The following is a 12,568-nucleotide window of genomic DNA, read 5'->3' on the forward strand; positions in this document are numbered from 1 at the left end:
ATGCACTGCCACCTCTTTAGTACATCAGATACACATGTGAGACATAGATCCCTTGCAAACTCACAGCTGCACTTTGGCCTGCTGGCTACTTTCCAGTCCTTGAAATAGGAAGATCACACTCCAGGCCTTGTGCCAGCACTGGCACCCCGACGCCCTCTGCTCATCTATCCTCTCCTGATGTGGACACCAGGCATTCATGGCTTACTAACTCTTTGTACCAAATGTCTCTTGTTTAAATCACTCTGTACTCCAGTTCTCCTGATTGGACTTAGACTAAAATAAATCCTTTATATTTTCAAAATAAAACCCTTTAACATCCTCTGAAATATGAAATTAGAGCATTTTATTCTTTGAATTCTTGATAGAAATTGCCAGTCAAGCCATCTGCCCTGGCAGTTTTTGTGGAAAGATTTTTCAAAAATAATTACCTTTTTTAAATTAATTTATTTATTTACTTATTTATTTAGAGAGCATGAGCTGGGACAGGAGCAGAGAGAATCTCAAGCAGACTCTGATGAATGTGGAGCCCAAGGAGGGCGGGGGGGGGCGAGGGCTCAATATCACTACCCCTCATGAGATCATGACCTGACTGGAAATCAAGAGTCAGACACCTTACCTACTGAGTCACCCAGGCCTAGGTTTCATATTCTTTGTTGAGTCAGGGTGGATTATATCTTTCCAGAAACCTTCATATTTTGTCTACATTCTCAGTATTTCTGTCATAACGTCTTCCCTCTCTTCTTCTACATCTATGATATCTATAGCAATATCACCTTTTATATTATTTTTTTAAGATATAATTTATTTTAAAGAAAGAGAGCATGAGGGGAGTGGCAGCAGGAGAGGGAGAAAGAGAACCTCAGGCAGACTCTGCACTGAGCACAGAGCCCAACTCAGGGCTCAATACCACAACCCTGAGATCATGACCTGAGCCAAAATCAAGAGTCAGATGCTCAACTGACTGAGCCACCCAGGGGTTCCTCACCTTTTATATTCTTAACATTGGTAAAATGATTGAAAAAAATATATATATATATATTATGCTAACAGAGATCAAAAGAAAGCTGACAAAACTTTTACTTCAACTTTCTATATTCTATGTTTTAAATGTATCTCACACAAAACATAGAGTTGACTTTTTTTCCTATACTCTTAAATTCTTTGGCTTTTGGGATGCCTACATGGCTCAGTCAGTTAAGCGTCTGCCTTTGGCTCAGGTCATGATCCCAGGGTCTCTGATGGAGTCCTACATCAGGCTCCTTGCTCAGCGGGGACCCTGCTTCTCCCTCTGCCTCTGCCCATCCCCCTGCTTATGCGTGATCTCTCTCTCTCTCCCTTTCTGTCAAAATAAATAAATAAAATCTTTAATAAAATTCTTTGACTTTTAACTGGAGTATCTCTTCATTTATTTTCAATGAGTAATATCTTTTGTGTCCACCCAATTTTTGTTTCCTATTTTGCCACTTACTCCTTTTCTCCCTCCTCTTCCCTCATTTGTGCTATTTTTTATCACGCTATTTTTAACCCTCCACCAGTTTGAACATTACACACTTTTGAAAATGATATTCTAGATATTAAAAATGCATACTTAACAAAAACTTTACCCTTTTCTTTAATAAACCAAATTCCCTAGAATACTTAAACTTCTATGTTAATTCAAAGATAATAGAATACAATCACTGTTTAATATTTTAATTATATTTTCTAGACCTACTATACATTATTATTACTATTGCACATCATCAGTTTACTTTCCTGTAGATTTATTTATGATTTTTTAAAATCTATATTTTTCCAGGATACCTGGGTGGCTCAGTCGGTTAAGTGTCTGCCTTTGGCTTAGGTCATGGTCCCAGGTCCTGGGATTGAGCCCCACATCAGGCTCGAGCAGGGATCCTGTTTCTCCCTCTCCCATTGCCCCTCCTCCACTTGTGCTCGCTCTCACTATCTCTCTCTTTCAAATAAAATAAAATCTTTAAAAAATAAATAAATAAATCTATATTTTCCCTTGAATTTCAGTTCTCCCTTTTCAGATCATTTTTCTTGTCCTGAAGTACATCTTTAGTATTTCCTTCATGAGATTCAGTTGGTCATAAACATTCTCAGTTCTTCTTTATTTAATTAAGTCCTTATTGAACCTCTTTTTTAAAAGATTTTATTCATTTATTTGAGAGAGAGAAAGAGAATGCACAGAGAGGAAGAAGCAGACCCTCCACCGAGCAGGGAGCCCAAAGTAGGACTCAATCCCAGGACCCTGGGATCATGACCTGAGTGAAAGGCAGATGCTTAACCGACTGAACCACCCAGGCGCCCCCTCATTTAACCTCTTGAAAGGTATTTATGATACCTACAGACTTTTAGACTAGCAGGTATGGCCGTAAGCACACTCAGGTTATTATTCCATTATCTTCGGGCTTTCCTTCACATTGTTGAGAAATCAGTTATCTTACTGCTCTTGCTGTGGAAATAATTTCTCTCTCTCTTTTCCTTTTCTCTTTCTTTCTGACTGACTTTTTAAAACAATTTCTTTTTGTTTGGTTTTCTTTATCTTCACTATGATTTCAAAGTGTATATTTCTTTTTATCTATCCAATTTAGGATTTATTAGGCTTCTTAAATCTGAGGATTGGTGTCTTCCATCAGTTCTGGAATAATCTGGGCATTATCTCTTTAGATATTGCCTTTGCCATATCCCTAAAAGGCAATATGCTCTCCTTCTTGGACTCTGATCATATGTATATTAGATCTCTTCACAGTATTTTCATGTATCACTCTTGCCTTCTCTTCTGTACTTTGCTACTTGTTTTTCTGTATTGAATTCTGGGTAATTTCTTCTAACCTTTCTATCAGTTCACGAGTTATCTCTTTTGCTACATTCGACATGCTACCAAATATGTTCACCACCAGTATACTTATTGTTTCCGTTTACTAGAATTTCTGCTCTTCCTACTCCAAATTTATGTCACTTTCTTATAACTTCTTATTCTCTATGAATATCTTCAACTTCTCATTTATTCCTTTTAAACACACTGGTATAATTGTTTTAATATCTGAATCTGATAATTCCAATATCTGAGGCTGACTGAGTCTTTTACTATTGTCCTTTTCTTCAATTCGTTCTTATACCTTTTCTATTGTTTTCTCATGTGCTTAGCTATTATTGACTCATTGATTGATTTTTAAGGGTAAAAATAATTTAAGTTCCCCTTAGTCAGTAGGGTTTTGCATTTCCTTCTACCTCTAGCCAGTTGGAAATCAACTTAAACTAAGTCATAAGTTGAGGATCTCTAGGTAGGCTATGTGTACATGAGGTACAAATCCTTGCAAGACCCTATATATGGCCACAACTCAGAGAACTTTCTTTCATATTTTCCTTTTTTGTTTAGCAATGAGGCATTGGTATTTTAATCAGGATGGCATTGAAAGTGTAGATTGCTTTGGGTAGCACAGACATTTTAACAATGTTTATTCTTCCGATCCATGAGCATGGAATGTTTTTCCATCTTTTTGTGTCTTCTTTAATTTCTTTCATAAGTGCTCTGTAGTTTCTAGAGCATAGATCCTTTCCTCTTTGGTTATGTTTATTCCAAGGTATCTCATGGTTTTTGGTGCTATTGTAAATGGAATCGATTTCCTAATTTCTCTTTCTACCGTTACATTGTTAGTGTATAGGAAAGAAACTGATTTCTGTGCATTGATTTTGTATCCTGCCACATTACTGAATTGTTGTATGAGTTCTAGTAATTTGGGGGTGGAGTCTTTTGGGTTTTCCACATAAAGCATCATGTCATCTTTGAAAAGAGAATGACTTCTTCTTTTCCTATTTGAATACCTTTTATTTCTTTCAGTTGTCTGATTGCAATGAGGCAATTTTAAAAAAGCAAAAGCAAAAACAAAAAACAGTTCCTGTAATTGATGGAGAAGGAATGGGTTTCATTCTAGTTGCTCTTACCCTGGCTTAATGTGGAGAGGCTTTTGTGTAAAAAATCTCCAAGAGAGACAGATACTAAGCTTTGACACTGTCCTCCTTATCCACATGCTTGCTTTTCCCAACTATGCAGCATCAACAATGCTTCCGTGGCATAAACGGGTTTGGCACTCCATTATTCTGCTTCGCACTCTAGTTGTAGATGGTCAAAGAAACACTGGCCTGTGACAGTCCCCACTGTCTTTTTAGTTCTTCAGTGATTCTTTATATAGTTTTTAAAACATAATTTATTAATTCAAAAGGGATACTTTATCCAAATAATATTTCTTCCTCCCATTAAGTGAAATAAGTGCTTCATCAGAACTGTCAAATTATTAAAATCAAAGATTAATAGATTACATTTATCCACAAACTAAAACAAGATGCTATTCTATTGTCCACATTTCCTTGGCTACATGGTAACATATTTTATAGTCTTATATACATATTTATCTGTCCATGAGTAGATAACTAACATTGGACTATATTTACATCTCCTGTGATATTAATCACTGGCAGGTCTCCAAACACTTTTTTCCCAATTTAGGAATGATACAAATGTAAACACGGTATTAAAATAAGGAAATCAATATGTCTCAATGGTTAAATATAACTGTCATAGAATGCACAATGTTTGTTTTTTAATACTTTAGAGTTGTTTCACAACAACCTCATTTATCTGTTAAAAAATAGTGAGTTAGAACAATTATCTAATCTATTATCTACCAAAAGATACTACCTGCTATGCTCTAGGTTGAATTGTGTCCCTCAAAAAGATATGTTGAACTCCTAACCCCCGGTACCTCCGAATGTGACTTTTTTTGGAAACAAAGGTCATTGCAGATATAATTAGTTAGATTAAGATGAGGTCATATTGAAGTAGAGTGGGCCCTTAATCCAATATGACTCATGTCCTTATAAGAAAAGGAGAAACACACAGGCATGCTGGAAGACAACAATATAAAATCAGAGGCAAAGACTGGTATTATGCTGCCATATGACAAGTGGCACCTAGGGATATCACAAACTGGAAAAGAGAAGAAAAGACCCCCCACCCCCACCCCAAGACTTTAGAGGGAGCATGACCCTGCTAATACCTTGGTTTCAGATTTCTGGCCTCCATAACTGTGAGACAATAAATTTTTATTGTTTTAAACCATTTAGTTTGTGGTAATTTGTTACAGCAGCACTAACAAACTAATAAACCCTATTAAAATGTTACTGTGAATTTTATGTCTTATCAGTAAATTTTGAGGAAGTTATTAGACTATCATTTAACATAAAAGTATGATAATAATATGCTTTGTGTTAAAGATTAATGTATGAATTGTAATTCTCTCAGGGAGGCTTACTTGTTGGCATTTGCTTGAGTTCCTCAAAATATTATCACACCTTCTGGTTTGCAAATTGTGGAGTAAAAATACAATCTTTGCCCCTTCTACTCTTGGAAATAGTCCAGAGCCAATAATAAAAATTAAACATCAGAAAAGCAAATGCCTTCGATGAAATCAGAAGCCATCTAAAACCCAGAAGCACATTATATGAGACAGACAGAACTTCTAAATATAAATGAAAAGTACATGGAAGTGCAAGAAGAGGAAAAAAACAGTTGCCAATCTCAGGTAATGCAGAGAATAGTTCTCCAATATAAGTAGCCGTATCTTGGGGAGCAAATCCCTTTGGGGGAAAAAATGGAAATAAGGTGCCCTGGACCACATTTTCACAAGGTCTCAAGAAGCTGGGAAGGTGGTTGGGGTGCTTGGGTGGCTCAGTCGTTAAGCGTCTGCCTTCTGCTCAGGTCTTGATCCCAGGGTCCTGGGATCGAGCCCCGCATCAGGCTCCCTGCTCAGCAGGAAGCCTGCTTCTCCCTCTCCCACTCCCCCTTCTTGTGTTCCCTCTCTCGCTGTGTCTCTCTCTGTCAAATAAATAAAATCTTACCAAAAAAAAAAAAAAAAAAGAAGCTGGGAAGGTGGGACTGAATGAAAAATCACATAGATGAAGAACATTTTCAGGACTCAACCTCCAGTTGAAGGGGAGGGTCAGGGGAGAGACATTCAGCAATGTTAGCTGTCCTTCAGAGTGAAAATAAAATGGCTGGGGAGAAGCAAAGGCGAAAAGAACTCATGCATACCACAGATCTGTGTCATTAAAGGTATTTTCCGTTAACGTGGAACACTGCTCTGGCCACTTCTATCTGCAAACCTCCTACAAATGGCTAGTTCAGGAAGAATGAACCCTATTCAAAGTGAGTAATCATCATCATCATCATCATCATCATCAACATCATCATCATCTAGCATAAAATATATACAAAAATACTGCAGAAACAAAATGAAAAAGGTATTTTTAAAAATAACACATGAATACCATGAGAAAAGTGTTGCGGGGGGGGGGAGGTGAAAAATATTGCCACAAGTAAGATAAACATTTTGACCAAACATATTGCCTAAGGAAGTTTTTGGAGGAAAAAAGATAATTGCTTCTATTTAAAGAATACTTGAAAAAGGGATATAAAAGCTGAAGAAAGGGGCGCCTGGGTGGCTCAGTCGTTAAGCGCCTGCCTTCAGCTCAGGGTGTGATCCCGGTGCTCTGGGATTGAGCCCCACATCAGGCTCCTCCGCTGGGAGCCTGCTTCTTCCTTTCCCACTCCCCCTGCTTGTGTTCCCTCTCTCGCTGGCTCTCTCTCTCTCTCTCTCTGCTAAATAAATAAATAAATAAAATCTTTAAAAAAAAAAAAAGCTGAAGAAAGATATGGTGACACAATAGAGATCACTGTTTGAGTTGATGGAGCCCAAAAAGAAGTAAAGGGAAAAAATTAAATCATTTGCAGAAATGAAGACAGAGTATGGGGCACTGAAAATAGGATTGATAAAAGTGAACATAAAACATAATAAAGAAAGTTTAAAGGGATTACAAAAAATGATAGACATAGGTAACGGGCAAAAGAGGAAAAGAAAGTAATAGAATAAAAATATATCAAAAACATAGTTTAAGAATAATCATTGAAATAAAATAAGATTAGAACCTTCAAATCGAAGGACATACTTTATATCAGGAAAAAAAAATTGTCACACCATAATGCTCACCAAAACATATCTCAGAAATATCACAAGAATTCAGAAATAAAAAATCCTTTGAATAGCCAGGCAAAAAGAACGATATACCTATAAAAAGCAAAGCTGCAAGCTAGAGGGCAGTAGAGAAATGTCTATAAAAAATGAGCATGACCTAGGAATTTCACCCTAGTCTAGATGACACAATCAAATAAGTAACTAATCAAAATTTTGAGAAGGAAAAGAAGTTGGCAAATGATGTAAATAGCTAATTTCAACATTTTTTATAGTCAAGGGGAATAATTCTCATTTGGAATTAGTGAATCACTTGGTACAAAAATAGGTATATTTAAAGTATGAATACCATGTATATTTCACCATGTATATTCTTTTTTTTAGGTTTTTATTTAAATTCCAGTATAGTTAACATACAGTGTAATATTAGTTTCAGGTGAACAATACAGTGATTCAATACTTCCATACAACATCTGGTGCTCATCACAGTGCATTCCTTAATCCCCAACATCTATTTAACCCATCTCCTCACCAACCTCCCCTCTGGTAACCATCAGTTTTCTTCTCTATAGTTGAGTTTGTTTCTTGGTTTTGCCTCTCTTTCTCTTATTTTTTTTTCCCCTTTGCTCATCACTTTTGTTTTTTTAAATTCCATACGTGAGTGAAATCATTATAATGTATAGTCAATACATACTTATACACTAAGAAAAAAACATGTCTAATAAAATTGGGTGGTGGATAAAGGAAACAAGAAGGAAGAATAAACACACATATACAAATTCCATTCCTGTTCATGGAAGAGAGTCATTGTTATATATAAACAAAATATGTCTTCCACTTTTGAAATATTAACTGCTATGGGAATTGACTTCCTATCACAAACAGGTAAAAAACTAGACAAAAGATTTGTTATAAATAAATGGTAATTAGAAGCATGCGGTACTCTTCTAAGACTAGACAAACAAATCAATGGAACAGAATAAGACACAGCAACAGACCTAGGCATATTTGAACATTTAGTATATGACAGAGGTGGCCCAAAAGATCACTGGGTAAAAAGAGACTTTTTTTTTTAAGATTTTATTTATTTATTTGAGAGAGAGAGGGAGAGAGCACAAGCAGGAGGAGCAGCAGGCAGAGGGAAAGGGAGAAGCAGGCTCCCCACTGAGGAGGGAGCCCAATGCGGGGCTCAATCCCAGGACCCTGGATCATGACCTGAGCCGAAGGCAGATGCTTAACCGACTGAGCCACCCAGGCATCGCTAAAGAGAGACTCTTCAATAAATTTCTCTAGGACAATTGAGTGTCATTATGGCAGGGGAAGGTGGGGAAAATGAAGAGGGAATGAAACTGGACCCTTCTCTCACAACTTACACAAAAATAGACTTCAAAAAGCTAAAACCTAAATATAAACATAAAAACTATAATAATTTAGAAGACATTAATGGACATTAATTTAATGACCTTTAGGTAGTGAAGGTTTTACACTGAAGTTTACAAACAAGATACCAAAAGAAACAGTCATAAAGGAAACAGTGATAAATTCAATTTCTGTTTGGCAAAACACCATAAAAGAGTACAGGAAGACAAGCCATGGAGATAGAGAAATTTTTTTCAACACATGCAACTGACAAAGATGCAGTTTATGAAACTTTATGAGAAATATTTAAAACTCAATAAGAAAAAGGCAACAACTCAAAAGAAAAATGGAAAAAAATTAAACAAAAATTTTTTAAACAAAAAGTTTTTAAACAGCCAAGAAGCATATGAGTATTCACTCTCATCAATAATCAGAGAAATGCAACTTTATAAAAAAATTTTTAATTAATTTATTTATTTGAGAGAGAGAGTGTGTGTGTGCACATGTGCAGGGAGGGGAGGGGCAAATGGAGAGGGAGGAAGAGCAGAGCCCCATGCAGGGCTCCATCCCAAGACCCTGAGATCATGACCTGAGCCGAAACCAAAAGTCAGACCCTTACCCAACTCCACCACCTATGTGCCCACAATGTTTAAAAAAATTTAAATATGTGGGGTGCCTGGGTGGTAGAGTCAGTTAAGCATTCAACTCTTGATTTTGGCTCAGGTCATAATCTCAAGGCCGTGGGACTGAGCCCCTGTTGGGCTCCATGCTCAGTAAGGGGTCTGCTTGAGATTCTCTCTCTCTCTCTCCCTGCCCCTCCTGCTTGTGCTTGATCTCTCTCTCTCTCTTTCTCTTTCAAATAAACAAATCTTTAAAGAAAATTTTAAACACTGAATCCCAACTGATTGGCACAAATTTATAATCTTAACAATTTCAAATGCTGAAGAGGATATAAAACAATGAGACTATTCATTCCCTGCAAGTGTGAATGTGAATTAATACCAACCTTGGAATACCAGCATTATTGATAAGTTTAAGGTATACATAACCCATGAACCAGAAAATTCTCTGGTATATACCCTAGAGAACCCCTTGTGGATGCACAACAGGAGACATGCACAGTAATACTGATACAGCTCTAAAGTGAAAGCAACTCAAATGTCCATCAAGGCAGACTAAATATTACATGATATATTCCTAAAACGGTATACTATACATTAGTGAAAATGAACAAGCTCCAGTAGCCTGTAACAGCATGGAAAAATTTTGCAAACAGCGTTAAGCAAAATAGGTAGGGCACAGGAAATATATGCAGTACAATTTAATTTATATATTTTTTTAAACAGGCACGAATAATTATCAGTCTGGGTGGTAAAACTAAAGAGAAAAGCATGGAAATTGGTATCACAAAACTAAAGCTGGTGGTTAACACTGAGGAGTGAGTAAAACTGTTCCAGTTGGGAAGACACCAGGTTGGGGTGGGGGTAACTCCTTAGTGCTGACAATATTCACTACATCATACCAGTCTGTCATAGTGGTTTTTATTTGTGATATTTTATTGTGCTCTCTTGAGCCTGGGAACACTTGCAGGGTGAGTGCAGACCCTTATTTGTGCAGGCTGCACTCATTCACCAGACCGTCCTTCCCCTGCAAACACAAATGGGACAGAGGGTGTTTGCAGTCACTGGGCTGGAACCTGGCAGTGGGTGATCAAGACTCTATCCTGGGAGGAGGAGGACAGGTAGGGAGGCAGAAGGTGGGACTACTTGTGAATTAAGGTCCCATGCTTATTCTCTTATTCTATCAGACTCACTTACAAACCACACAGTTAAAGGCAAGTTACTGAGAAGTTCAAGAGGGCGACCACAGGGCATTAATCCCCAGAGCTGATCCCGTTCTGAGGGCAGAGTCCTATGTGATTGCAGGGTCGAAAGCCCATGAAGCCAGCTCCTCACCATACACATATGTTTTCTGCACATTCCTGCATGTGTGTTGTACTGTGTATGTGTACATGTGAATGGAGGAAAGAAAAGAACAGATCATGCCTCTATTTCTTACGGCAAGTCCCTGAGCCGTGTGTGAGGTCTGAGCAGAAGGGAAATGAGAAGATCTGAAGTGATTATGTCATTAACTTTTTAAATTGTCTATCAGACTAAAGCTTATTTACCAAAACGTTCATATATCTGAATGTAGACCTGAGTGTTCAAAGGATGTTTTATAAATTAAATATTAAATATTTATAATTAAGATCATGGGCAATTAATTCCACAGCATGCTAAGTGATTTAACATAATTGTCCTTGGCTATAATCTTGATGCCAAGAACCTCCTACTCTGATTCTAGTTTCTTGCCTTCCACTCACTTTAACTGAAAAAATGTAATGTTTGGTGGGGCAATTTATGAGATCTAATGAAAGTGGATACAAATAGATTATGTCTTCTAATGTATGACAGTTCAGATTTCCAAAGGGAAATGGGATGGAAGGAAACCAAGTAGGTGCTCTACCTTTGTTACCCTCATTTAATTCTCTCACAAGAATACTGAAAGGCACATACAAATATCTCATTTCTACAAAAGAACACTGAGGCTGGGAAGGGTAAATATCCTTACCAAGATCATCCATCTAGTAAGTGTATACATACAGTCTGATCAGACTACAAACCTCTATAATCTTTCTTTGCTACCTTTTTCTCTTCTTTTCTTTGAATATTTACTGTCCATTTACTATGTGCCAAAGCATGTGGGATCGATGTCCACTGGAGCCCAAAATCCAAGGCTGTGTTTTCAGTGTAGTAATGTGTGGCTATGGGCACTTGAATTGTGGCTAGAATGAACAGAGTTGTGCTATATGTTAAATCATACACCAGATTTCAAAGACAGTAAGAAAAAAAGGAGTGTAAAATATGATACTAAGAAGTCTTCATATTGACTACATATAAATGATAAATTTTATATATATTAGGTTAAATTAAAGGTGTTTAAAATTTATTTCATCTGTTTCTTTTAATGTGGCTACTAGAAAATTTAAATTATAAGGATGTCTCACATTTTATTTCTATTGTACATCATTGGTCTAAAGATGCCCTTTCAATCTTGCTTCGAGATATATAAATGAATTACCTACTTGCAATTATTAAATGTTATATTTCAATATTACTTGGAATAAGAAATATCTGTAATCCACTATGGAATGTATCTTCCTGCCACCATCAATATTTATAGAAAATATATTTAATCTCTTGAAATTTCAGAAATTAGCTTACCTAATATTAGCTAACCCCTACTGGTTTTCCTTTTCCTGACAGAGCATACAATGAACAGAGAGAGATACCTGGATTCAAGACACAGGTATTCTTATAATGGAATGAAAAGAACTTTTTCACATTCCTCAAGTATCTCTTAGAGATTTGTTGAACATTTTTAATATCATAGTATGCATTTCTCCCAGCATGAAAATTTTTTATTATTTAGAATTTGGTACATTAAAAATACTTTTACATTTTCCTAAAGAAGATGAGTCAAGGTGCGTTTTCAGACAATAAAACACTTGTATTTTTATGAAATGTCTATTAACATAAGCAGTGGGGAATAATTTAAGAAAGTTTTCTTCCCTAATACATTGTTACATACTGAAACAGCAATACAAACTAATTTATAATTCAACATAAAGGCTAATACTCTAAAATTGTACATGATGTAGCAACATTATTGATAAACTTGTAAGACTGACTGAAAATGTACTTCTAAAAATCCTCTCAAAAATCACACAAATTTACAGACCCTTTAGTTCATAACATTGAATGTACTAGAAAATACTCATTTTATAAGCCCATCCTATATTGAATCACTGTCTTATCATAAATAATAGCCTTAAAATATCCCAATGTTATGGGAACCTGGTCAGCTCACGCAGTGGAGCATGAGACTCTTGATCCCAGGATCATGAGTTCAAGCCCCATGTTGTGTGTAAAGTTTACTTTAAAAAAAGAAAAGATATTGAAGAAATTATCCCAATTTTACATTTAAAGAGCAAAATATTCATAGATACATATAAGACAATATGGACATATATAAAGCAATACAATAAAATGGAATAAGAACTCAAATCAAAAGACTGATACTTTTGAGATTTGAGCTACTTGCAAACCTTTTAATATTTAGTTTCTTCATCTGAA

At 36.2% G+C, this 12,568-nt stretch overlaps 1 protein-coding gene across 1 annotated transcript in view; it reads right to left on the reverse strand.

Moving 5' to 3' along the window:
* Positions 1 to 12,568, reverse strand: part of IQCM (IQ motif containing M) — a 338,360-nt gene that overhangs the window by 258,900 nt on the left and 66,892 nt on the right. The window lies entirely within an intron of this gene.

Source organism: Ursus americanus, chromosome 13 (assembly GCF_024610735.1).
Source record: "Ursus americanus isolate L20-20 chromosome 13, mUrsAme1.1.p, whole genome shotgun sequence".
In the NCBI taxonomy this organism is placed as follows: Eukaryota; Metazoa; Chordata; class Mammalia; order Carnivora; family Ursidae; genus Ursus; species Ursus americanus.